General features: G+C 47.3%; 1 protein-coding gene across 8 annotated transcripts in view; it reads left to right on the top strand.

The window, feature by feature from the left end:
* SPIN1 (spindlin 1) overlaps nucleotides 1-27,386 on the top strand; it is a 454,964-nt gene that overhangs the window by 296,633 nt on the left and 130,945 nt on the right. The window lies entirely within an intron of this gene.

Here is a 27,386-nt window from a genome sequence, read left to right as displayed (position 1 = left end):
GTTCCGTTCAGGGTCCCTTCTCACATCCCCAGTAGAGGGATGCATTTCCAACTTCACCCAAGCTTGGGGAAGGGCTCACATCAGACAGATGGGTGCTGTCCACAGTATCCGCAGGGTACTGCATAGAACTGTTAGAGCGTCCCCAAAATCATCCTCCACGACAAAAAATACATTTTTTGGGCCACCAGAAGATCCTCCTCGAGGAGATTGTCAATCTGCTAGCAAAGGACACGATAGAACTCGTCCCGGGACACCAGGTAAACAAGGCTATTTATTCAACTTACTTCCTTGTGCCAAAAAATGATTTGACAATGCGCCCAGTATTGGATTTACGGCCTGCAAACAAGTATGCCAAGCCCCAAAAATTTTGCATGACTACTCTCCAAGAGGTAAGCCCCCTCCTAAAGAAGGGGGATTACATGGCAACATTGGACATGAAAGATGCCTATTTTCATATTTCCATGTTCCCAGCGCACAGAAAGTACTTGAGCTTCAAGGTGGACAGTCGGCACTACCAGTTCAAGGTACTGCCCTTTGGGATAGCCTCGGCTCCAAGGGTATTCACCAAGGTACTGGCGGTGGCGGCAGCACACCTACGCAGGGAGGCAATCCCGGTGTACCCTTACCTGGACGACTGGCTCATCACGGGGGAGAACCCAGTAATTTGCAGAACAAACATTCAAAGGACGTTCGACCTCCTCTTCGAATTAGGCTTCTCAATAACAGAGAAGAAGTCAAGTCTGGTGCCAAGCACCTTCAAACAGTTCCAAGGAGCTATCCTAGACACACAAGAGGGGATGACCTTTCCATCAGAGGAAAGAATTCGGAATATACTGCTGCAAATTCCGCAATATCAGGCCGGTCGCCAGATAACGGTAGGCAAAGCAATGCGTTTGCTAGGCATGATGGCGTCATGTATTTACCTGGTCCCCCACGCGTGCCTGCGCATGCGTTCCATGCAGGAATGGTTGGCGAAACAGTGGTCTCAGGCAAGTGGTCAGTGGGACAATCTAGTAGTCGTTTCGCCAACATTGGTACAAAGCCTTCACTGGTGGACAAGAGAAAATCTGTCCAAGGGGAAACCCTTTTACGATCCCGAGATACAGGCGGTAGTCACAACCGATGCATGCCTGACAGGGTGGGGAGCTCACCTCCTCCACCACACAGCTCGGGGTCTCTGGTCTCACTCAGTGGCCAAGAATCACATCAACCTGCTAGAGCTTCTGGCAGTATTCAGAGCGCTTCAAGCCTTCAAGCCATACCTGCTGAATCTGTCAGTGCAGATCCGGACGGACATCACTACAGCCATGTTTTACATAAACAAGCAGGGAGGGACTTGTTCACCAAATCTGTCCACGCTTGCCCAGAAAATTTGGATATGGGCACTCAGACTGAAGATCTTCCCGTCATCTCAACATGTTCCAGGGGATCTCAATTCTTTGGCGGATGCTTTGAGCAGAGATCCCCTCCCAGAGGAACACGAATGGTGTCTACACAGAGAAATCGTAGAAGATATCTTCTCTATTCGCCACAGGCGAAAACAGACAGTGCCCAGGATTTGCCAGGTTCCCCCAGCCAGACTCCCAGGGGAACGCCCTGTGGATGAACTGGTCAGGGATGTTTGCGTATGCTTTTCCACCAACACCTCATCAGGAAGGTGGTCAACAAGATGAACAGAGAGTCTATGACGCTCGTCCTAGTTGCTCCCATGTGGGCGAGACAACTGTGGTTTCCACACCTACACAGACTAGCGGTGTGCGAACCCATCAAGCTCCCGGGCTGGTACAACCTACTGTCCCAGCACCAAGGTCCAACAGTGCATCCTCAACACAACTCAATGAACCTAGCAGCATGGCTCCTGAGGTCATAGAGTTCGGACATCTCAAATTACCACAGAGATGTATGGACATCCTAAAGGAATCTAGGAAGCCAAACACGAGGCACTGCTACTTTGACAAATGGAAACGATTCGTTATCTGGTGCCAGAACAAGCAGATCAACCCAGTTGATTGCACTCCTTCCACAGTTGTCACGTACATGCTCCACCTGCTGGATGCAGGACTGGTATTTAACTCACTGAAGGTACACCTGGCAGCGCTGTCAGCATATACCACTTCCCATAACAAGGTGTTGTGGTGGAAGATTCCAGTAGTTAAAGCTTTCATGGAAGGAGTAAAGAGACTTCACCCTCCTATTTCTAACCCACCACCAGGATGGGACCTTAACGTGGTGCTATCTAAACTCATGGGCCCCCCATTCGAACCCATGCATAAAAGCAGTCTCAAACACCTGACGTATAAGACTGCCTTCTTAGTAGCAATAACTTCTATAAGAAGGGTCAGTGAAATTCAGGCTCTGTCAGTGCAGGATCCATTCTTTACAGTTCATAAAGATAAACTGTTTTTTACGTACACACCCTAGGTTCTCACCTAAGTTTATTTCTAAATTCCACGTGAACCAGTCCATCGAGCTTCTGGCTTTCTTCCAAGACACACAAAGCTCGGCTGAGGTGAAACTGCACACCCTAGATGTGCGTAGGGCGGTCCTTTACTATGTAAACAAGACCAGACCCCTAAGGAAAACAGATCAGCTGTTTGTCTCCGTAGCTACAGGCAGAGAGGGAGATCGCGTCTCTAAAGGTGCCATCTCTAAGTGGATTGTTAACTGTATCCAGATGTGTTACTCTCTTTCTGGAAAGACACTGCCTTTCACGCCAAGAGCCCACTCTACTAGAGGCATTGGGGCCACTCTGGCTTTCATTGCAAATGTACCCCTTGACACCATTTGCAAAGCAGCTACTTGGAGCTCTATTCACACTTTTACTCAGCACTACTGCATTGACACCCAATCCAAGACAGATACTCAAGTGGGACAAGCGGTTTTAAGACATTTATTTGCTCATGACCCTTCTCACATCCCACCTCCTCCTTCAGGTACTGCTCGCTAATCTATGCACAGCATGTGATCTATGCAGATTCAACAAGCCTCAGAAGAGATACATTACTCACCTTAATCGTATTTCTGATGCTTGTATCTGCTTAGATTCACATGCGACCCACCCTTCCTCCCCTCTGAGAGAAGGCGCATGGATGCTTGTAGTCTTACCTTTCTTTCTATCTGCTTGGATTATCTTTAATACTCCGCAGCTTCCACTAGATGTCGGCCTATGCACAGCATTTGAATCTAAGCAGATACAAGCATCAGAAATACGATTACGGTGAGTAATGTTTATATATATATATATATATAAAATGCTTGTTAATCTGCTTAGAATCACATGCTGTGCATAAAGTCTGACATCTAGTGGTAATCGCAGAGTATTGCATCTTTCTTTCGAGGATCGAAAGGGGGACGTTGACATGGGCATGACTGTAACACTATCCCTAATGTGATGTGTAGAGTACCCAAAATCCCTCACACGTCGAGGTCCCTCAGATTGTTTTTTTCCGCCCAACTAGTTGGTTGCCTTGTGCGGAGCTCATTAGAGTTGATATTGCAAAATATTTGTTTAATTGTCCCACGACCGATGGTCATCTAGTCTTGGACTCTTGTCTTCGACGGCTACTTTGTGGAGCCCTATGCCGAATACATCTACTGCTGCTTGGCGACTGGTGCTTCAATAGATGTCTGTTGACTGCGTGGCTCGGCCCTCTGGCCAGGCACTTACTGTAGGGAGAGTGGGGCCTTGGGTTGATTCTTTCTGAGAATGCATTTCCTTTTCTCCTCACTTCTCCTTTCTGGTCTGGCTGCAGCCTTTTACCTCTCCTATGTAGAGGACTCCATTACGTTTTGTCCATTGTGCAATGAAAAATACCCCTGGAAGGACACCTATCGCAAATGCTATAGGTGCTTACCTCGTGACCACGATGAGCGATCCTGTCAGTCCTGTAAACTCTTTTGTCCAAAGATGTTAAAAGATAGGCGGACAAAGCGGTGGGCGGCCTACGCGATGCACGCCAAAAGTGGTTCCCCCGTTGGTGCTACTGCTTCGAATGACGAGGATTCTAGCTACATCCATGGCTCCGACATGGAGGCCATATACGTTTCGGCGGAACTCTCTAGTTCCCAAGTGCCTGCCCAGACAGACCACGGTACTGTTATGGAGAGTTCACACCCCGGCGACAGGGGCGCATACACACCATCCAAGGAAAAGCGCACAACCCTCAGAGCCTCCTCGACTTATAGCTTGAGGAAGCACCAAACGCCATCAGGCCTACCGAAGACTTTGACAGTGCCTGCCGAACATCGCAGTACGGCACCTCCCTGCAACAGTCTCTCAGCATGCGACTGGGCACGCTACTCATAAGGGCATTCCCACTAAAAAGCATACGAGTGCTGGCACGCCGTCAAAGGGTGCGTCAGCTCCTAAGGTTTCAACGGTGTCGACAACCGCAATGGCGCCTACAGGCACGTCGAAATCCATCGTACAGCCGCTGAAGTTGCGCAAGAGTCTTGCCGCTATTGTGTAGGGCAGCGGAACAACCTAAAAGCACCCCCTCTCGTCAAGAGGAGTACTCTGAAGGCCCCCAGTCCCTCTCCAAGGCTTTGACTGGTAATTCCCCCACCCCCAACCCTCTCTGAAGAGCCTTTCCCTCCTCCAGATCTCTCTGCCTCATCCCTGTGGACTAGGCAGAGGTTTGAAAATCACATGGCTAAAATGTCACAATTCATAGACTTTTCTGAATGTCATTACTCCCAAGAGACATAGGGAGGACTCCTGCCCCATTTTACCAAAGCTGTAGAAGCTCCCAAATAAAGCACAGACTCATCAGGAGGAGTTTTCTGAGCCAGAGGAAACATATGAGGAACCATATGAGGAACCTTTTAGTCCGTGGTAACAACCCCTTTGGTCAGGACACAACTGACCAGTGCCCAGACTGGGGGCAAGATCAATTAACAGATGAAGTGCCTTGGCTCTCACCCACTCCTACCCCAGACGTTATTTGTCTGAACCTGCCTTCATTACCTAAGCAGAGGCAGCCATCTCCAATAGGTGACCAAATGGCATTTAATGCTTCCTAAAGAGGGCCGCAGACCATTTTCAAATCGCCAGACAGGAGGCTGTTCAGGACTCTGATTTTGTTGAGGACATTGTTAAGGAAAAACCTCCTACAAGTCAAGCTGCTGAACTCTGTAAAGAAACGCCTTCCTCATTCCTTACTGGCTCCTTCCCTGACGAGGGCCATCAACCTTCGAGTTGAGAAACAGTTTTGCCCTTCTCCATTTGACCCTATGTACATTCAAGGTCATGCCACACTAGACTCTCACGTTTTCACAACCACCAGGAAAAGGGCATGGGGTGCCACTTTCTACGGCAGACGTTCCCCCCCCATAAAGAGTGCAAGAAATGTATGCCCTTGGCAAGCGTATTACCACGTCCGCAGCATATTCTACCAGAATTGCGAACAATACCACCTTTCTCGCTAGTTACAGCGACGTGCAATGGGGACTGGTCCAAGAAGGCCTCCAAGAGGTCTCTGAACCCACACGATCACGCCTGCTGCTGGTCGCGTCTGAGGGTAGACAGGTGACCCTCCAACATCCTCAAGAACACTCTAGATTGCGCTGAGGCAGTGGGATGCAAACTGGCACAGGGAACTCTCCTCAAGAGACTCAGGGGGCATCCAGCTTGTAAGGGGTATTAACTTCGAGAAACACTTTGGTATGAAGGACCCTTAATATTGGGGGGGAAACTGTTGGGGCAATTGGTCACACTGATCTCAATTTATGCCCCTAATGTGAAACAAGACCACTTTCTATTGAGCTTATTACCTAAGATTGCACAATGGGGAATAGGGAAAATTCTAATTGGGGGCGATTTTAACGGGGTGATGGATGCAGCCATGGATAAAACCCTCCCGGCCACCTCTCATGACCAAATATTCAGACAAGCCTTGGCCAAATTTCTAAGGGAATTACACCTGCTTGAAACGTGGCGATTCTTTAATCCACAAGACAGAACTTATACCCATTACTCCGCTGTACACAGGGGTTACTGCCGTATTGACATGGTACTTATCTCAGAATCAATGGTCCCACAGGTTACAAGCCTCGAAATTGGAGTGCGTTGCCTATCGGATCACGCCCCGGTAATTTTGAAGATCGAACCAAGTTGCCCAATACAATCTCACAAACCATGGCACCTAAACGAAGTAATATTGAAGGACCTAACGGTTCGTACTGGCATAGAACAGACCTTACGGAATTATTTCTGGGAAAATATAACACCTGGGATCGATTGGTCGAGTATTTGGGATGCAAGCAAAGCGGTAGTACGAGGGGAGTTTATTGCGCAAACATCAAATTACATTAAGACTCAGGCAAGCCGCAACATGGAGGCCAATATACACATAGCAGAGGTGGAATATCAAAATAGGGGTTCCCAAAAGGCATGGCGGGAACTTAAAAAAGCTAAAGCGATCCTAGAAACCCACCTAACAGATGACACAGCACGTCTTGTGGTACAAACAAAACAGTTTTACTACGTTCATGGGGGGAAAGCCAATCAATTCCTCGCCGCCTGAGACACCAGAAACTTCGGAATCATATAACTCAACTCCATAATGGGAATGGAGACATAATGAGGGGAGAAAGGGAAATAGAAGAGGTAATGTTCACATACCATTCCAATAATCTGGGAAAAGGGAACCTAGAGGTGGAAGCACAGGTCGCTTACCTAAGTCAATTGGAACTACCGCAAATTAAGGAGGCGGATAGGCAACAGCTGGAAGCTCCCATAACGGAGGAAGAAGTAGGGGAGGCAATCGGGGCATTAAAAGGTCAAAATACCCTGGGCCCAGACGGTCTAAGCAGTGCATATTATAAAACATTTAGAACTGTACTAACAGGCCCCCTAACACAACTATTTAATTCCATCAGGGATAAAGGGCAAGTCTCGCGGGATATGTGTCCAGCAACCACAATATTACTGTTGAAACCAGACAGGGACCCAGCCGATTGTGCAAGCTATAGTCCGATCTCCTTATTAAATGGGGATGCAAAGCTTTATTCACTGGTACTGGCGAGAAGATTGGCAGCGATTCTCCCAGAGATAATCCATTCAGACCAAGCAGGCTTTGTGAAAGGCCGACATACATACGACAACGTCCGCAGAGCCATAGACACAATTGATTGGGGGCGGAGGACGGGTCAAAAATTTTCAATAGCGGCTCTGGACGCTTCCAGAGCTTTTGATAGCCTCCATTGGGAATTCCTCCGGCTAACCCTGGGAAAATTTAGTTGCGGGCCAATCTTCACCCGCATGGTGATGGCTAACTTTGCATCCCCCTCCACTAAACTAACGATCAACAGGAAACTCACAAATGACATTCCCATCCAGAGGGGCACAAGACAGGGATGCCCACTTTCACCCCTGATTTTTGCCATGGCTATGGAGCCATTTGCATGCAAGGTTCGTGGTCATCAGGGGGTCGAGGTGGGCAATATGGGACTGCAGAAAGTGGCACTCTATGCAGATGATATTCTTCTGTTCCTAAGGGACACAGCAAACTCCCTGCCAGTGGCCATACAATTATTGGAAGAGTTCGCACAAGTCTCAGGCTTCCACATCAATTATCCAAAATCAAAAGCCCTTAATATTACTGAAGAGGCGGCCCGAATTTCGGATTGGGAGAACCAATACCCCTTGAAATGGGAACGTAAATCAGTAAAATACCTTGGGGTGCAATTAACCCCAGGTACGACAGATTATACAGGGCTAATATACCAGATCTTCTCAAGACTCTAACAAATGACTTAAAACGGTGGGAACTGCAGGAATTGTCCTGGCTGGCACGCATCACAGCGGTTAAAATGACTCCACTCCCAAAATTCCTATATGTGGTAGGCGCTCTCCCGATAAAAATCCCGAGCCCAGCTATCCAATCATTACAGAAAGGAGTGATGTCCTTTATCTGGGGAGGGAAGAGACCGAGAATCCCAAAAAAGGTACTTTTCAGACCATAAGTGTTCGGGGGGGGCCCCGGAATTCTTTAGGTATCTGTGGGCGGCACAAATAGCCCCGATGCTACAATGGTCATCTGGGGAAGACCGCAATCAATGAGTAATGCTAGAAAGAACAGCATCAAAGACCCCCTTGGGGTACCTGGGTTTCCTCGCCACACGCCACAGAGGAAGAGGAGGCATGCCACTAGAATCGACTAAAACCACCCTATGGTATTGGGACAAGGTACTGAGAAATAGGAAGATTAAGATAGGAGGGGGCCCGCTCGCTCCAGTCGCCTACAACCCAGACTTTACCCCGGGAATGCAGGCCAACTTCTGGAATAACTGGGGGGGCAGGGAAAACAACCTGACTCTAAAGACCTCTACGCAGAGGGGTCACCCTTAGTGTTCGAGGACTATAAATCCAGGTTCCACATACCGGAGCAGGAGCGATACCATTATATCCAGATCAGGCACTGGGCCTCCAATACAAAAGTAAAAGAAAGGGCAAATAGAATCCCAACAGGAATAGAGCTAACCATAAAGGAAGGTCAGCCAGATAAAGGCATAACTAGATTATACCGCCTAATGGGACGGGTGGACCCGGAAGAAAAACTTACATGTATGCAAAAATGGGAAACAGACCTTGGGAAACCAATCTCTGAGGAAACCTGGGGTCGCATCTGGCACAGAACTGCTAAAAGTTCCAAATGCACCTCCATTAAAGAGGCAGCGTACAAACTTTGCCTCCGGTGGTATATGACACCCGTACGCTTACACTCCATAAACCCAGAATACCCCGCAGCTTGTTGGAGAAACTGTGGACAACTTGGGGACTTTATCCACATGTGGTGGACCTGCCCACTAGCAGAGACTTATTGGAAGGAGATTCTGAGCCATATCAAAGACATCACTGGTATGGAGTTACCCTTTGACCCGTTGGTGGTACTCCTGGGGGAGGCGGTGGAGGGATGCTATGCCAACTCAGGGCCTACAGCCGCGCTTATAACCCACATGCTGAGTGCGGCCAGGATCACATTAGCACATTCATGGAAGACCAAGGACGGCCCAATAACAGCCATGTGGTGGGTAAGACTGTGGGGAGTAATGGCCATGGAAAAGGTGACGGCACTGGCCCACGGCTCCTATTCCAGGTACCTGAATACATGGCTTCCACTACACGAATTTATGGACGACAAAGAACAGATGTTCTTTAAACCGAGGCTGCTCTGCGCAATATCCATTATTTAATAACCCCGAGCTTCAAGAGATGACTCAACCTGCTGAACGATACAAATGCTCTTTGAACCAAGGTTACTTCAAGATACACTTTGACGAATCCGAACTTTACGTTGAAAACGATCCAACCTATTGTACTCATAAACCAGTATGGTACACCTTCTCACCCATAAGTTGGGGATATGTTTTGAGGGGGATTGGGGGCGACTAATTTGATATCCATTATAAATGCTTTGTTTCTCTGTTTTATTCATTCTCTTTCATATATGAGCAAAGGAGTTTTTTATTTTATCGCTTGTATTGAAACCCCAAACAGGGGCAATAATGGCTTGACATGTACAGGAAAGTTGTTACATACCTGGCACTAAATGTCTGTTTGTCGATATTCACATGTCTATGATGCTCAAACTTAAATAAAGTTGTTAAAAAAAAAAAAAAAAATGAAGGTTTCAAACCGGAGACTCAGGCCGCCTTGATAAATAAGTCTGTGGAAGACTCTAACTTGTTTGGTAAGGCTGTGAATGGCGCCTTGGAAACAGCTAAAAAAGAGCATGAGAGACTAAAATCCCTCAATTGGATCACAGCCAAGCCTTTTCAACAGTAGGGAGATGTAAACTTGCGCCATTCCTTTCAGGGTCAGTCCTTCTCCTGATCTACACACGGGCAATATGGCACAGGGGGTACCCCATGGTCTTCCGGACAAAGTTCAGCTGGCAACAGCCAAGATCAACAGAGCAGACAGTGCAGAGGCAAGGGTAGAGGCAGAAACTCCACCCCAAAATGACTCGCCAGTCCGGGTGCCCTCCCCAAGCCTCCACGGTCGGGGAACGGCTGTCATCGTTCATTCACGCATGGGAAGGGATCACTTCAGACCAATGGGTGCTCAAGACCGTCACCCATGGTTATTGTATCGAGTTCCACCGGCCAACTCAATACCATCTTCCAAAGAGCAGAGGCCTATCGCAAGCGCACCTGCAAATCCTGCTGGAAGAGGTGCAGATCCTTCAGGAAAAGGGCACCATAGAAGTCGCCCCCATTCTTCAGGTAAACCAGGGTATTTATTCAGGGTACTTCCTTGTGCGCAAAAAAGATCTCTCCATGCGCCCTGTGTTAGACTTACGCCCAGCAAACAAATATGTCAAACCACAAAAGTTCAGAATGACAACATTGCAGGAAGTAATCCCACTGCTGGCGCAGGGGGATTACATGGCAACATAAGATGCATACTTTCATATTTCAATGTTGCCTACAGAAAGTACCTAAGGTTCATGATGGAGGACGCACACTATCAGTTCAAGGTTCTTGCCTTCGGCATTGCCTCAGCTCCCTGGGTATTCACAAAGGTACTCTCAGTAGTAGCTGCTCACCTGCACAGGCAGTCCATCCCAGTCTACCCTTACCTCGACGACTGGCAAATAACAGGGGATTAGTACGGAACATGCCTAACTACCCAGAAAATGGTAGATCTTCTCTTCAGTCTAGGGATCTTGATCAACGAGAAAAAGCCCAGCGTAATCCCCAGCCAAGTCACAGTTTCTGGGGTCTCTAATTCAGACCAAAGACTGCCTTGTCTTTCCCTCCAACGAGAGGGTTCAGAACATGCTGTTCCAGATCCCTCACTATGTAGCCAGTCACAGGGTGACCATTCGCAAAGCCATGCGACTGTTAGGGATAACGGCCTCCTGCATTTACCTAGTTCCACACGCACGCCTGCGAATGTGCCTGTTTGGGTGAATTCTCATTTATGGCTAATTTCCCTCACCCAGTGAGTCCCTCAGCAGCTTTGCTGGATTTCTGGAGTTTATTTTTTTCCACCTGGTAAGAGTGAGCCTTTTTCCCCACTCTTACATGTGTTTTGCCATGTGTATTTCTACTTGTTGTGTGTGATCTTGGGCTCTGTAGCCACACCACTCCATGAGCCCCACTTTTTGTGTGTTACACAGCACCAATGTTCCCTCTAAGCTGTGCGCATGTGCGCTTGCCCAACTTCCTTCTGGGTGCCGCTCAGAAGAATTTCAACAGCGCACACAGACAATTCCCACCCATTCAAAAAGATTTAATAATGCACAAGGCACAGCAGGTACCCAATATTTGCTTTCTCTCAAAATGAAGCTAAATTATATGAACTACTATTGATATTCTGGAATAGCTTATTTACATTGCCCTACTTTGCAAGCTTGACCTTAAAACCCCTCAACCCCTAATCCAAATAGATCACCAGTCAACCTTGACTCTGCCTACCTTGGCTCTACAAAAGGTTACCAGACTTGTACCTGCATCCACCTGTTTTATGATTCTAATATGAATGACGTTTAAGCACAAAATTTCTGTTATTCATGGCGCCTTAGCAAAAGTGTCACCAAGACTATGTAGCCCAACTGTCAGCTCAAATATCAGTTACTGAGGCTATTTGAATGTGTAACCTCATCCCATGATTGAGTCTTTGTACGTATCTCACACAAGCACTTTGAAGCAGCCACTCTTGCAAGTTAATGCATTCATATTAATTTGTCCGCTAAGTTGTTTTTTTTGGCAATGGTCTACTTTACAAGCGGAGAGCTTACAATATCATTTACCTGGCCTGTAAGGGATAATGGTTATGGACTATGCCTGTCATTATTTATATATAGTATTATGGCAACGGATATACAGATTACTAGAATGCTTTTCACACAATCTGCCTCCTTTCCATGTTTTTAAAGTTCCATGGGGCATAGACCTTAACAAATGATATGCTAACTTGCTGCTATGCAAAAACAGTTTCACTGAGCATTTTTATAATCCTACCCAACAATTTAAAAGGTGGGGTATGTTGCAAACAATCCTGTATACACTTCTAAGTAATTGTGCACTTACAGATTCATGCCATTTTCTTAAACTGCACATAATATCATGGTGAGGTTTTAAATGTTTTGCATTACAAAGTATTGTGGGTATGCAAATATCCCAGTTAGTGTTTTACTTTTACAATCCCTCACTTTTTACAGAGCCCTGTCAACTAGTATTGGAGGTTAGCAAAGGAGCTGGGGTGGGGTACAGATGGAAGGGCAGAGGAGAACAATCCTTTGGGGTAAAAAAACAAATCAGCAACGTTCAAAAACCAAATCAGACGTTTTGGCAGGGCAGTACAGTGAAGGAAATGTGTTTGTTTTCTGAAGGACAGGTTACTCTAGGAACAGTCTAGGAAACTGCACCTTTGGTTTCTTTCTCTGCTCAGCTGCTGAGGGCTTTTCAATATGATAATTTGTTTGTGTTTATTGCCTCTAGCATCCCCATGTATCTTGTCCAACTGATAACAGCAAATTTCATATGAGGGGTCCCTAGGTAAAGAAGAAAGCACTCGATCTTTTGTACCTATGAACATTGCTGCTACTGACTTAAAAGGCAAATATATGTGATTTTCCTCAACGGTGCTCCAGACAAAACCTCAGTAAGACTCTAGTGGAATTGTGTCTAGGCTGTGGTGAAAAAGAGTGGGCAAAACTGTAAGCTGTATTATGTATCCTGTCATATCCCTTCCTAGGTTAGGGTTACAAGGAGGGCTCCGATATGATGTTACTCCCTACTCCGAATCAAATGATTTTTCAGGGAGTAAGAAAGTAATTAGCTTGCCAGAAGGGATATTTCATGTTTATTAAAACATGTATTTTCCCCTTAAAATTCCTCTTGAGATTGGGCAGTAGTATTATTTGAGTTTCTACCAATGCCACTGCTCTGCAGGCCACGGAGTAAAAAATATCAGTGGAACTTTGTGAGTGGAAGTAGGGGGTAGGTTCCTATATGTATATAGTCTCTCGTTTTTGTTGGGCACATTTTCCTGTCTTTAGGGAGTAACAATGGATCGTGTATATGCCTCTTAGGTGTAAGGCTGGTTTTAAGCAAACGTCACAACTCACAGGACCACGTAATGTGGATAGCAAGCAGAGGCCCAGGAATTCTGATCATCATATTCTGTGGTGCAGTTATTTCAAAAGTAATTATCGTCCTTAAACACATTTTGAGGCATGTTCTCTTGGCCCTTGTATTACTTCCTTAAAGCGGCACATGAATTCTCATTTGCATGTTTTCTGACACATTCCTTTTAGTTGCCATCATTTCATTTGAAAAATGTTATCCTGTCTGAATTGTTTGACAGCCACATCAGTGATAAGTAAAATTAGCTTTTTTGTAATAAACAGCATTTTTTCAAATGGTTTCACACACTTTCTGCATTGTCTCTAAGCAGTGTCAACAAATGAATAGCCACAACTAACAGGGTAATTCATGGAATAAATGTGCGCCGAAAAGGGGAGCGCAAGCGTGAAAATCGCAGCGCACGCATGCCAAAGCCGCGCACGCAGCCGTTCATCGATTCATGGAGTGTGCTGCGCTATTAAAACCTGGGATGTGCGCCAAATCCATGGTTGGCGCACGCGGGCGCACACGTCACTAAACGGAGTGCGCTACGCGCACAGGGAAAGCGCACATCATGTAGCACACACAAGAAAAGTGGGCGTAACACGGGACGTAACACGTGGAATGGGGAACAACACGTGACAATGTGGGCGTTACGGGGGAAGAACAGGAGGTAAATGCTCGCAACACCCACACGCGCGCTAACACGTATTCATGGAATTGAACAGGGGAAAGCTGTGCGCCAAAAAAGACACGCTAATCCGGAACACGTACGCCAGCAGGAAGCAGGTGTAAGCGGCCCTGCGCATAAAAGTGTGCGCAAACAACAAACAAGCTCAGACGCTTCGCTGAATATACCGTTCCTCGCAGCAGTGGTTGTGGGACACCGCAGGAGGAGGAGGAGGATAGCCAGGCCCCACATTTTTTTTTATCCAGGACCAGCCTTTTTGGGATGCCTGATGACCAGGTGTATGGGAGGTACAAGTTTCCACCACACATAATCCTAGAACTGGTCAGGGAGTGGGAGGATGACCTCACATCACCCACCCTGTGCTCCCAAGCCCTGAGCCCCTTGGAAAAGGTGCTCAATGTACTGCACTTCTTGGCTACTGGGTCATTTCAGCAGACAGAGTGCCATAGTCGGGGGTGTCTCACAGGCCACGCAGTCACGCTGCCTACACCAGGTGTTGGCCATCATGACTGAACGCCCCTCAGTCCGCAGGCACATATACGTGCCCAGAACACCTGCAGAAAGGCAGGCTGTTGTCCAGGACTTTTATGGGGTCACACACTTCCCCAAAGTGCTAGGTGCCATTAATCGCACCCATCTGGCTCTACGTCCTCCCAAGGCCACTGAGCAGATCTATCGAAACCGCAAGCACTGGCATTCCATCAACGTGCAGGTTGTATGTGATGCGAAGGGAATCATCACCTCAGTATATGTCAACTATCCGGGGTCCAGCCATGATAGTTTCATATTCAGAATGTCACCCCTAAACCGGGACCTGGAATCTGGGCGGCATGGCGACACATGGCTAATTGGAGAGTATAAAAGCCTCTGCACATGCATGCATGTCAGAGACTGAGAAATGTGAAAACCCCACTAATGACAACCATTATCACCTCCACAGGGGACAGTGCCTACCCTCTGAGCACCTACATGATGACACCAATTCAGAAACCCACCACACCACCCGAGGTAAGATACAACACCGCACATATTGCAACCTGGGGCATAGTGGAGCGCACATTCGGAGTGCTGAAGTCGCGCTTTCGCTCCCTTGACCACTCTGGTGGGCAGCTGCTATATGCGCCCCAGTAGTGTGCAGGATCATAGTGGCAGCATGTGTCCTGCACAATGTTGCAACCCGGCGTGGCCGTGGACATGGTGGTGCCTCCACACCCCCAACCACAGCCACGGCGGCAGCAGGCTCAAGGTGGGAGCCATGATGGCTCGGGGCCATCAACATCAGAGGGCCAGGCATCGGCCAGAGGGTAGGAGGACCCTGGATTGGGAGTGTCTTCGGTGTGGCAGCGTTTGGGCCAGCAAATAGATGTGGAGCGGCAGCGGGCGGAAGAGGCACGGCTCACTATGGTCAGGGCGGAGAACTCCATGCGCAGGGCGCTGAGGCGGGCCGAGTGCCTCGAGGCAATTCGCAGGGAGTTGGAGGTGGACATGGCTACATCCCTGCGAAACCTCGGGGCCATGGAGCAGGCCTGCCTCCAGGACGTGGAACAGGAGTTCCATGATGCCCTGGCCCGGGAAATCAACAAGTGAGCCGTAGGACTTGCCCGCCGCCATTGTATATAGTTAATTAGTGTTAGGTTTCCTTTCTGTTTTTATTTATTTTTGGTGCGCTTGGACAATGCCCCACCTTTTTGTATATAGTTGTTCATTAGGTAGGGTTTTTTGTAGGTTTCCTTTCAATGGTTGGGCTCATGGACCCTGGATTTGTACTTTGTACGGAATTCTACACTGGATTTCACTTCTTTTTATTTTATTTTTTTCCAGGATCAATGTTTTTGTCTTATTTTTTTCACTTTGGATTTGTTTTGAAGGACAGACACTTTGGACCCATGTGCTTTTGGATTGATTTGGATTCTGCTTTCACGCATTTTTATTTTATATTTTGGACATGCAGCTTTTTCTGTATTATTTCCATTATCTGGTGTTTCATTTCATTCCCTTGCTTTTGTGTTTAATACATTTTTATTTCATACTTCAATGTGTGGCATTCTCTCTTTGGTTTCATGCATGTCACGATGTGTGTGTGTGTGTGAGATGTTGATATGCATACTTACCATTTGGGATGTATCATGTGATGGGGATTTCAATGTGGGGTGGATGTAATAATTGGTTGTGTGTTTGGACTGGGATGGCGTGGTGTGTGATTTGGGGGGCCATAAGGCCCATGATTGTGGATTGTGATGACGTGTTGGGGGGGGGGGGGGCATGAGTCACTGCTGGGTGGGTGACTGTTTGGGGGGGACATGAGTCGCTGCCTAGTGGCAGGTGCCTGTCACTGCTGGGTGGGTGGAGGTGCAGGGGGACATGTTTCGGTGCTCACTTGTGCATGGTGACTGTGGGCTGGCTGGGGGGCATGGCCAGGGTGGAGGGGCTGCCTGCGGGGCATGGCTAGGGGTGCAGGGTAGTTCCCTGTGTTGTGGGCTGCCTGCAGGCCCTGGGAGGGGGGGGGGAAGAGGGCACACCTGGGAGGGCACACACTGCCAATTCACGTTGGGGCACCCCAGGAATGCACATACCCCGCTCGCTCAAGGCCTATCGCGTGTACAACTTCCCGTGCACCCCCAAAATACACGTACCCCGCTCGCCCAAGGCCTATCGCGTGTAAAATTTCCCGCGCACCCCCAAGATACACGTACCCCGCTCGCACAAGGACTATTGCGTGTAAAACTCCCCACGCAGCCCCCAAATACACTGTACCGGCCCTGTGAACTGGTGCAGGGTTAGCACAGCCCTTTGCGCTGCATTGGGCATTTCAATGCCTTATCCTTGCGCAAGGGGCGTTCTTGGGGGCGTAACTGGCACTGCGGGATGTTCTCTGCACCAGCGCTCAAAATGGCTTTGATATTCCATGAAAACGCGGTGCGCGCCAGAATGCTGTTTAGCGCACACGGCTGGCGCACGCTACCTCTCTGCGCTGGTCCGTGCGCTGCCTCTGTGCTGAAATCTATGAATTACCTTGTAAATCTATTGCTTATCCCGACGATACAAAGCTTTTTTGTGCATCTGCGCATGAGTCATTTTGGTAAGGAACTATGGCATATCTTGAAGTCTTGGACTGGTTGATGAGCTCTGCTTATAACCACATAAAATATTTGGTTTCTTTTAAGCCGATTGGAAAAAGTATTTCAATATGCACCTTTTCCACTGACTCGTTAAGAATTGCAGTGGTTGGGAAGGAGAAATTCTGTTCCAAACTCTTTGAAGATGGTAGCTTATCACCTACGTATGCACACAAAGTAGCTTACTTCATAATTTAGTTGCACACATGAAAAATAAGTGGCGCATGAAAGCTAAGCATTGCCGCACTTAGGGAAAAATAATTAGAGGGAACATTGCACAGCACCTTCAGTGCAGTGACACAGGGTTGTCTTTGAGACTGCCCACTGACTCAATTTTTCTGGGGCTGACTACTGTCCGCCAGAAACATGTAAAGTTGCCATTAACTTTATATAGTCACTTTAAACTACAGACCCAGTACACCCCATCTCACATGGTGTATTGGAAAGGGTTAAATCCTACCCCTTTTTGTCTGTGCCTCTTGGAGCTTTGTTTTGCTCTCCTAACATTTAGACTTGGCTGGTGGCAGTGGTATCTACCCTAACTTTTCTACCGTGATTATACTATATAAACGTGGTACTGTTTTAGCCTATTGTATTAGCCTCGAACATAAACCCGCTTGACCAAATAATTTTTGTTTTGGCTCCAGTCGGGTTTAGTCGCCATTTATTTTTATTAAAGTCCTTCTTGTGTTTTACTTTTCGCGCCAAACCAGGTTTGCCTTCTTTGTTTGCTGATCTTTGGCGGGCTTCTGTCCAGAAACCCTCCTTTGCCATCTGGGTGTCTAGGTGGGCTGAATGTGAGGGAGGGGTTTAGTCACCCCCTGCACAGGGTCTCCTTGGAGACCCAAGTCGCACTTTGTGTCGATTGGCTGAGGTGGTTGTCCGGGCCAGACAACTCCCCTGCTGAGCGATTGACAGCCAGGTTGTGTGAATTGGGGATATTGGCATAAAGGGCAGGACTCTTGAGTTGGAAGTCAGAGCCGCCACTGGAACTGCAAGAACTGAAGAGAAGCGGAGAAGAAGACAGCTGCTGCAACTGCCGAGTCCAGGTGAAGCCCTGCTGCAGTCCTGAGCTATCTACCCTTCAATGACAGAAGATCCAGTCCGGAGTCTTCTTCCCTTGAGCCTGGTGGGATCAACCAGCTCATCTTCCACAGCCAGAGGATCCTCTTCTTGGTCGAAATCACAGCTGTAGTGGTCTGGATGGCCATCTGAAGAGCCTCTCCTGATTTAAAGGAGCGCACCTTTTATTCACTGTTGCTTCGCTGCAGCTGGCCTCATCCTTGGGTAGTGCAGATCGCTCCAGACGTCGTCCTTCTTGTCCCCACGACTGAAGCTCCAGGAATCGTGAGTCTGCAAGAACTACCAGGAACAACTGCCGGGGGCACCAGCTTTCTTCAATGAATAAGGTACCTTGTCCGACTTCGAGGAATTGGGGTGAACCCTTCTTCCTCACCCAAGGCTTGTCCTTTTCTTCCTTCCCTCTTATAACTTTTGTCTCCCTTTGTGACAATATCTGCACCTACATCTGAATAAACCCACAACCTGCTGCTATGCCTGGATTGGCTGCTGCTGCCTTCATCAGCACCTATCAGGCGCTGGCAGGCGTAAGCCGGCCCACTTCACCAAGGCTGCTTCCTGTCTTTAGCCTGTCACTAGCCGTCACGCCTATTGCCAGAAAGACTGCCCGACTTAGTGCTGACTTCGTCACAAGGTAACATTTGCAATCATCATCTCGTTTCCTAATTGATCCACTACCCACAGGATTATCACCAGCTTTTGTCGCCCTCCGTAACCCGACCCCCTCACAGTGGCAACCCTCTGCTTATAGACCCGAAAGTCCCCTGTGGACCAGACCCATATACTCCCCTCCGCCACACCACCATCCTGTCTTTGCTCTGACTCTTACCAAACATCAGCCACAATCCCACTGCACTGCCCGAACTAACGCCCATGTAAGCCATCCAAACTCATGCGTCTGTCACGCCCTCTTAACTGCCGGCAGTGCAGACACCTTCCCGCATGCATTTAAAGCGTCCCATGTGTTTATTGCTGCATGTCCCTGTGTAACACCTGCAGCCTGTGTACTCTGCATGCGATACGCCTGCAATGCATAACGAAATGCTTGTAATGAATGATGATGCCTTTACCAAAGATGCTTTGAATTACACTGCTATCTGATTTTGCATACCTTGTTCACGACATACCTTGTCTAAATCTCTTCACAATTATAGTAGACGTTCGTGCCTAATATTGTGTTAGCTCTGAACCTGTAATCTGCACCTAGACCACCCTGACCGCAGATCTGCTCAGAATATTGCCATATACTATGTGACACAAATATGTCTTCTGCAAATGCCCATGTATTGTTACAATAGCTCTGATCCAAACTAGATGCTTGCCTATGCCCTTGCTCTGCATAAATCCCATCCATTACAGGGTATGCTCAGTTGTACCATCTCGCAAAACTTACTTGTTGCTACCCTTGTACTGGCTTGACCATATGGTACTGTTGTCACACTGCATCGATGTGCCCCTCTGATAACTGATGCTAATTCGGTCCTTTGCTTTCGCTGCCACGTTGAATCAGTCTGTCCCATGCTACGGCCGCCACTTGGCTTAGGCCTGCCCCCACACCACTGTATTGACCTGACCCTATGCTATTGATGCCATACTGTTAATCCCTGCACTGTACCTCTGCCACACTGCCAACACCATGCTACTCTGCATCATCTCTATCATGTTCCCATTCTGTGTCATACATAACAGTGTACCCTGCAGCGATAACAACTACATAACCTACAAGTCTAGCTAGACTGGCCTGCCCTAGGCACCACCCAATCGCCTGCCCCACACCGTTCTTGCCCACCACCCCAGCCTTCCAACAAGAGTCCCTACACGCCCATCCTACCTATGGTAGCGCTCACTTAGATGTCACCCTAACCAATAGGAATACTGATAGTCCCAAATGGCACCACCCTAGCCCAAACTCATCGAGCCCTGTTCTTGGTCATAGCCCAATTAGCACTAACACCCAAGCAGACACACACGCCACCATTTTGGACCTGACTGAGCGTAACAACAGACTAGGTACTAGTCTTGTCCATAAGAATCATAACCATCCAACTAAACCTCACACCAAGACCAACAACCGGAATTTAGTTTCTAATTCCAACCCACCCCCCCCTAAAAAGAGCACTTCTAAATGTTAGATCACTAGTCGCCCATTCCATAGAGACCGCTGACATCATCCTGACCAACAACCTTGATTTCCTTGCAGTGACAGAAACTTGGTTGCATGACGCTGCAGGCCCATCTCTAACCCTAGCTATTCCTGATAACTACTCCATCCTCAGAGCCGATAGACCCAACACTCGAAGAGGTGGTGTAGCCATCATCTTTAAATCCTCTCTTGACATTAGACTAGCCTCCTCTTTTCCGCTGAAATCATGTGAGCATCTCACCTTCAAACATCCCCCAAGAGCACAATTATGGTGCACCTAATATACAGGCCCCCAGGCCTGCCTGGATCCTTTGAAGAAAATATCACATCCCTAGTAGCCGAGAGCTACAAACCCTCAGCACAAATCATCATCCTTGGGGACTTCAACCTCTGGTATAATGACCCTAATGACACCCCAGCTACCTCCTTGGCCAACGCACTAACTGAGCACAGCCTCATACAACTCTGCTCCCAACTCACTCGAAAGGAAGGACTCTCGACTGGGTAACTGCTTTTAACTGCAATATAACCCTCAAGGACCGCCTACCTCTTGTCTGGACGGATCACCACCTCCTTTCGCTAGACATCAATATCAATAATCTAGTGCCCAAAAAACCTCTTCATGCACCTACCTGCCCTACGAGGAACAAGCGTAACATTACAGCTGAAGCTCTTATACCCCTGGTAGTCCCTACTCTCAACTCACTACCGGCTACAGCTAACTTGAACCTGCTGGTCAACACCTACAATGAATTCATGTCTAAAGCTATCGACTTCATTGCCCCATTAAAAATGCTCAAAGGGAAACCCAAAGCACACCTGAACTCTTGGTACACCCCTGAACTCACACTACTTAGGCAAAAAAAAGTAAACTTGAAACACTGTGGAAAACAGTTCCCTCATCAGAAAATAGAACCAATCTTACTAATATCACCGCTCTTTATAAAACCAAGATATTACGTGCAAAAAAGAAACCTTCAACTCCAGGATTACCAAGGCCAGATCTAGCACGCGAGAACTATTCAACATTTTAAAGGAAATTGAAAACCCCATTCCTCCCACAGATACCTGTACCAAGGATAAACCCTGGTCCACGGCCATCCAGAATGCCCTGGCCAACAAAATCACTGGGCTCCAAACTAAAATTGAAAACAAACGTCACCAACTCGCCAATGGCCCAATCTCCATTCTAACCTTATCATCGCCCACTGATATCAATCAGGTTTTACTTTCAAAAAGGTAACTATACCTGAAGTACAAAAAATGATAGCCTCCCTGAAACCTTCAAACTGCAAAGGGGAAAGTTGCCCTGCACAGATTATAAAAGACGCAGCTAGGGATCTATCCCCCTTCATCACCAAACGAATAAACCTGTCCTTCACCAGCAATGCAGTCCCAAGTAATTTGAAACAATCATGGGTCCTCCCATTCTTAAAAAAACAAACACTCGACCCAACTATACCTACTAACTATAGACCCATGACCACTGTCCCGTTCGTACTAAAAATCCTCGATAGAGTAGCCTATTTACAAATTCAAGACTACCTAGAGACTAACCAATTATTAGGAATCCGTCAGTCTGGCTTTAGACCTCAACACGGAACAGAAACGGCCCTTGTTGATCTCAAAAGTCAGATCGACGAACTCAAAGATAAGGGTAGGGCGGCCTCCTTCTTCTCTTGGACCTCTCTGCAGCCTTTGACCTGGTTGACCACAAAATCCTATGCAACCACCTGTCATCGGCTGCACATTTCTCCCACTCCACGGTCACATGGATCCAATCTTTCCTTGCTAACAAGACCATGCTTGTCTTTTTACCACTAGCAGCGGCTGACCCGATACCCATCAAATGTAGTGTCCCACAAGGTTTGTGTGTTTCACCTACTTTGTAAAACATATTCACAAAGCCTCTCTTCGACAAACTGGACCATCTGGGTGTCACCTACACCAACTATGCAGATGACTCCTAACCCTATCAGGTAACTACAACTCTGATGTTGGCCGGATTAACAAAGTCTTCACCATCATTCAGAAATGGATGGCCACACATGGCCTCTGCCTGAATGATCAGACTGAACTGCTCCTTGTCGTCTCCCCCAACACCCACTTGAAACTCTGCCCCAGTTACAATAGCATTATTATCGATGGAAACAGTATACCCATCGCTTAAAGTGTAAAAACCCTTGGTTTCTATCTAGATACCAACACCAACCTCTCTAAACAAATCAACATGACCGCCTCAGCCACTGCCTACACAGGTAAGCTGATAAGGGCTTGCAGACCTCTACTATCCACTAGCAGCTGCCTCATATTAGCCAGAGCACTCATACAGTCAAAACTGGACTACTGCAACGGCCTATATGCAGGCGCAAACAAATCCATAATCAACAAATTGAAGGTCCTCCAAAACAACACACTCCGAGCTGCTCTTAATATTCCCAGGAGAGAACATATTTCTGCTATCAGAAAATTGTGTAAATGGCTCTCTATCTAACAAAAAAATTGACCTAAAAACCTTATGTCTCACCCACAAAGCCCTAAATCACCTTGCCCCGCCTTATCTAACCAGTAAATTCACCTTGAAACCTAATACCAGAATCACCAGATCCACCCACACTATGCCTGGTGGTGCCCAAATACACCCTAAAACAAGCCGGCGGAACCAGCTTCCCGGTTCTAGCCACCCAAATGTGGAATACACTTCCACTGGACATCAAATCCATCTCTACCTTTCAACCATTCAGAACCCAGATTATCACCTGGCTACTGAATAAAAACTAACCCCACCACAGGTGACGCAGGACACCTTACACACTGACCCCTCCCAGCTCTCTTTCACTACCACCTTGTGTCTGTGGGCACTAGCCTCTGTATCATTCTTGTGTGCATATTATTGCCAATGTATATCTCCTATACAAAAAACTGTAACTGTATACAAACTGTATTTTGTAAATCGTATAACTCCTTATAACTGTCCTAAATGTATAACCTGTATTCTGCAACCATATTCTTGAGCGCCCATATACCCCTGGGTCTGGAGCGCTTTACAAATAAAATAAACAAACAAACAATCTAAGTACTCCTGGCAATCTCGAATCAAGAACTGTACTAACTGTGTGATCCTCGGCAACAGGACCCCTGTTATATTTGACACTGGCGCAGGCCCATTGACTTTTATCTACTGGTTAGAAGGTGCCTTGACAAGAGTATTGCCTATGATTTTTATCCCCAATTTTCTTGTGTTAATTCATGTGCTAAGTGTGTTTGACTTGGGTTACATTTCTTAACGCGGGTATGCTTATCTTTAGTAAGACCAAACTGTCATTACTGTCAAAAAGTGATCGCGTATGTACTCACGGTAACGTCTTTGTTTCCCAACACCGGCCTGTCAAATCCCAATATACTTACTTTGAATTGTTCTGCACAAGGGGAATTGGTTGTATGTAGTATATTTGAAGTGTGGTTTTTATTTTAATAGAAGTGAAGTGTTTTGTGAACAGATGGTTTAAAATGTACTTTTATTTTTTTTAACCAGAAACCTTTAGTCAGTGTTTGCTTGAGTCACAGTAATTGTAGTTGTTTGTGTAATCTCTACTACTGCTCATTTGCTCTCAAGATAAGTCTGGCTGCTCAGCCATTGCTACCACTCTTTCTGTGTAGTACAGGCTTGTACCAAAGGTGAAATTGTATTACCACTTGTAGTCTTAATTGTGTGCAGTAGTCATTAAGGGCACTGCATATGATTCTGCCTAACAGCGCCCCATGCAAGAGTGGCTCTCGAGCCAATGGTGTCAGGCCAGCGGATAATGGGACGATTAGTGGTCGTCTCGGCAGCCCTCGTTCTGTCCCTACAGTGGTGGTCAAGGGAAAACCTTCTGCAGTAGAAACCACTCATCACAGACGCATCTCTGATGGGGTGTGGGGCTCACCTCCTTCATCAGACGGCGGCCAGTGTGTGGCCCCCAGCGATGGCAACCAATCACATAAACCTGTTCGAACTGCTAGCAGTGTTCGAGGCCCTGAAGGCATTCCAGGCACACCTCCTAGCGGAAGACAGTCCTAGTCCTTGCGGACAGTACCACAGCCATGTGTTACCTAAACAAACAAGGGGGCACTCACCCTCCAGGGCCATCAAAACTGTCACAGAACATATGGAAACGGGATCTCAAACACAAGATGTTCCTCTTGTCACAACACCTTCCAGGGGAACTCAATCTTCTGGCGGACGTACTCAGCAGAGACTTCCCACTACCCGTATAGTACGAGTGCCAATTACACAAAGACATTGTTCTCAATGTCTTCGCAGACTGCGGCTTCCCAGAGATCGACTTGTTTGCAAATCTGGAGAACACACAATGCCCAGATTACACCTCTAGGTACCCACAGAACCGCTCCAAGGGGAACAGTCTCTGGATAACACGGTCCGGGAAATTTATCTACGCTTCACCCTCCCCCCACACTCCCCACTCTATAGGATAGTGCACAAGATGCACCAGCAACCAGCCAGGATGATTCTGGGGGCCCCAATGTGGGCGCACCAACCTTGGTTCTCCCATCTCATGACAATGTCAGTCTCCCCTCCCAGGGAGCTGCCATGCCCTTACAACATGCTGTCACAAGACGAGGAGGAAACACTACACCCATGCCCTCAAACTCTGAATTTAGCAGCCTGGCTCCTGAGGCCATAGAGATGGGCACCTCCAACTCCCTGAAAGATGTATGCACATACTTAGGGAAGCACGGAAACCCAACACCAGACATTGGTACTCCAGCAAATAGAAATGCTTTGTCATCTGGTGTAATGGCAAAGCATCGATCCAATTGAATGCACACCAACACATATTGTTCTGTACCCAACTCAGCTTCTAGATTCAGGCCTAGTTTTTTAAAGGCTAACTTGGCTGCGCTTTCACCATACACCAGAAGCCCACTAACATGGCAGAAAGAAACCTCCACAAACTAGATGTGGAGAGAGCAGTGATCTATTACCTGGAAAAGACCAGACCACTAAGGAAGACAAACAAGTCTCAGTGGCAGCTGGTAGAGAGGGGGACCTTGTCTCTAAATCTGCAATTTCAAAGTGGATCGTAAACTGCATCACACTGTACTACACTCTTGCCAAGAAAGATCTCCCCTTCATGCCTAAAGCACACTCTACTTGGGGCACAGGGGCTACAATGGCATTCATTGAAAATGTTCCTCTCAAGTCCTTTTTGTAAAGCAGCAACCTGGAGTTCTGTACACACCTTCACACAACACTATTGCCTAGATGCTCACTCTAGGTCTGATTCTTAGTGGGACAAGCGGTGCCAAGACATCTTTGCTACTATTCCTTCACACATCCCACCACGATCACTGGGTACTGCTTGCTAGTCTATGCACAGCAGGTGATTCTAAGCAGATTAACAAGCATCAGAGGACATGCATTACTTACCGTAATAGCATTTCTGATGATTGTATCTGCTTAGATTCACATGCTACCACCTCTTCCTCCCCTCGTGGAGTAGAAGGAACATGGACATCGTACACCCCTCTCTCTCTCTCTCTCTCTCTCTCTCTCTCTCTCTCTCTCTCTCTCTCTCTCTCTCTCTCTCTCTCTCTCTCTCTCTCTCTGCGGACCTCGACACGTGAGGGTTTTGGGTTCAACTACACGTCACGTTAGGGATGGCGTTACAGTCACGCCCATGTCCCCCTTTCGATCCTCGAAAGATAGATGCAATACTCTGCGATTACCACTAGATGTCGACTTTATGCACAAGATGTGAATCTAAGCAGATACAATCATCAGAAATGCTATTACGGTAAGTAATGCATGTCATATATTTTGGAGGCTTGTGGATCTGCTTAGAATCAAATGCTTTGCATAAGCCGCCATCTAGTTTTACGTGTATAGTATTGCATGCCTTTTTGAAAGTCGAAAAGGGATGTCGACTCGGTGTGTCTGTAATACTATCCCTAGTGTGATGTCCGTAGTATCCATTGTCCTTATTAGGGGAGTTTTCCTAAAGTCTCACTTGGAGGTAAGTCTTTAGTAAGATATCCCAGTGGTTTGTAGATCCCCAACTCTTCAGTCTGTACTACTCAATGACCTTGGCAGAATGGCTGAGCGGTCGGGCTTAGCTTAAGAGGAAGATGTGAGCTGTAAGTAAGTACACCGAATCTAGCTAGCAATGCACATAAAAGAAACACTTGCATTTACATTTATATTCAAATATAGATTTATTATATTTACACAAGAGCCTCTGTTAAACACCTGGCACAATAAACCACCACGCACAGGTATACTTTACTTTAGGTAAGAATTAGTGCAGTCCAACTGGTGTGGGACTACACAGACTTATCTCCTTGGTATTAAACCCACCTTTTAATATAGGCCTGTACTACACAAGTTGGTAGTGTGACTGAGCAGCCAGGCGTATCTTAAGAGGGGTAATGTGAGCTGTAAAGCTATGCAATGAAACCAGTAAATGAGATATCCAAGTAAATACTTGCACACTTAAAGTTATAATAAATTATTTATTTATACACAAAGATATTTAACCCTTTCTCCAGCATGGGGTCTGGCATGGATTCACATGCTCATGAATATTCCCCGTCGTCAGGCTGGGCATCCTCCGTAAAGAAAAATCAGTATCAGTTTCGTTTCTGATCTGTCTTTCGTAGTAGTAACCAATCACTGATCTCTGCATCATACTGACCACAGCCAATGACTGCCATCTCCCTAAGCCCCGCCTCTGGCAGCCATCTTCAGATTTTTACCGCACGTTCAAGTGTTGGGATCCTCGTGCTATTGCTCTCGAGCTTTAGTGCGTTTTCGCACTTTTTCATAGGAAAATTCTCGCTTTTTTTGGTCAAAAGAGCCTCAAGCTCCACCGTTTCTTTATCCGATCAACGGGGACCCGTGTCGGATTCTTCTACGCCCCTCAAGGGTGAAGATTTCGTCGAGCCATGCTTTTGGAGGACTCCAGAAGTTTCTCAGGCCCATCTGGCATGGCCCAGGAGAAGGGAAGCTCGACGCCCGGAAAGCTGTTCAGGGTCTGCCCTGGATGCCAGCTTCAGAATGTCTTCAAGGAGGACGAACACTCCCTTTGCCTCTACTGCCTGCATGAGGACAAGACGCATGTGGAGAAGGACTGTGCGTTTTGCGGCAACATGTCCGAGCGGACCATGAAGGACCGCCATCTGCGTCTCGCCAACTGGCTGGAAGGGAAGAGCCCATCAGGCGAGAAAAAGAAGATGTCCGAGCGGTCTTCTAAGACCTTTGAAGGCGCCCCGGCGA

Source organism: Ambystoma mexicanum, chromosome 6p (genome assembly GCF_040938575.1).
Source record: "Ambystoma mexicanum isolate Mex_15411 chromosome 6p, UKY_AmexF1_1, whole genome shotgun sequence".
Classification (NCBI taxonomy): domain Eukaryota; kingdom Metazoa; phylum Chordata; class Amphibia; order Caudata; family Ambystomatidae; genus Ambystoma; species Ambystoma mexicanum.
This window is presented reverse-complemented; position numbering and strand designations above follow the sequence as displayed.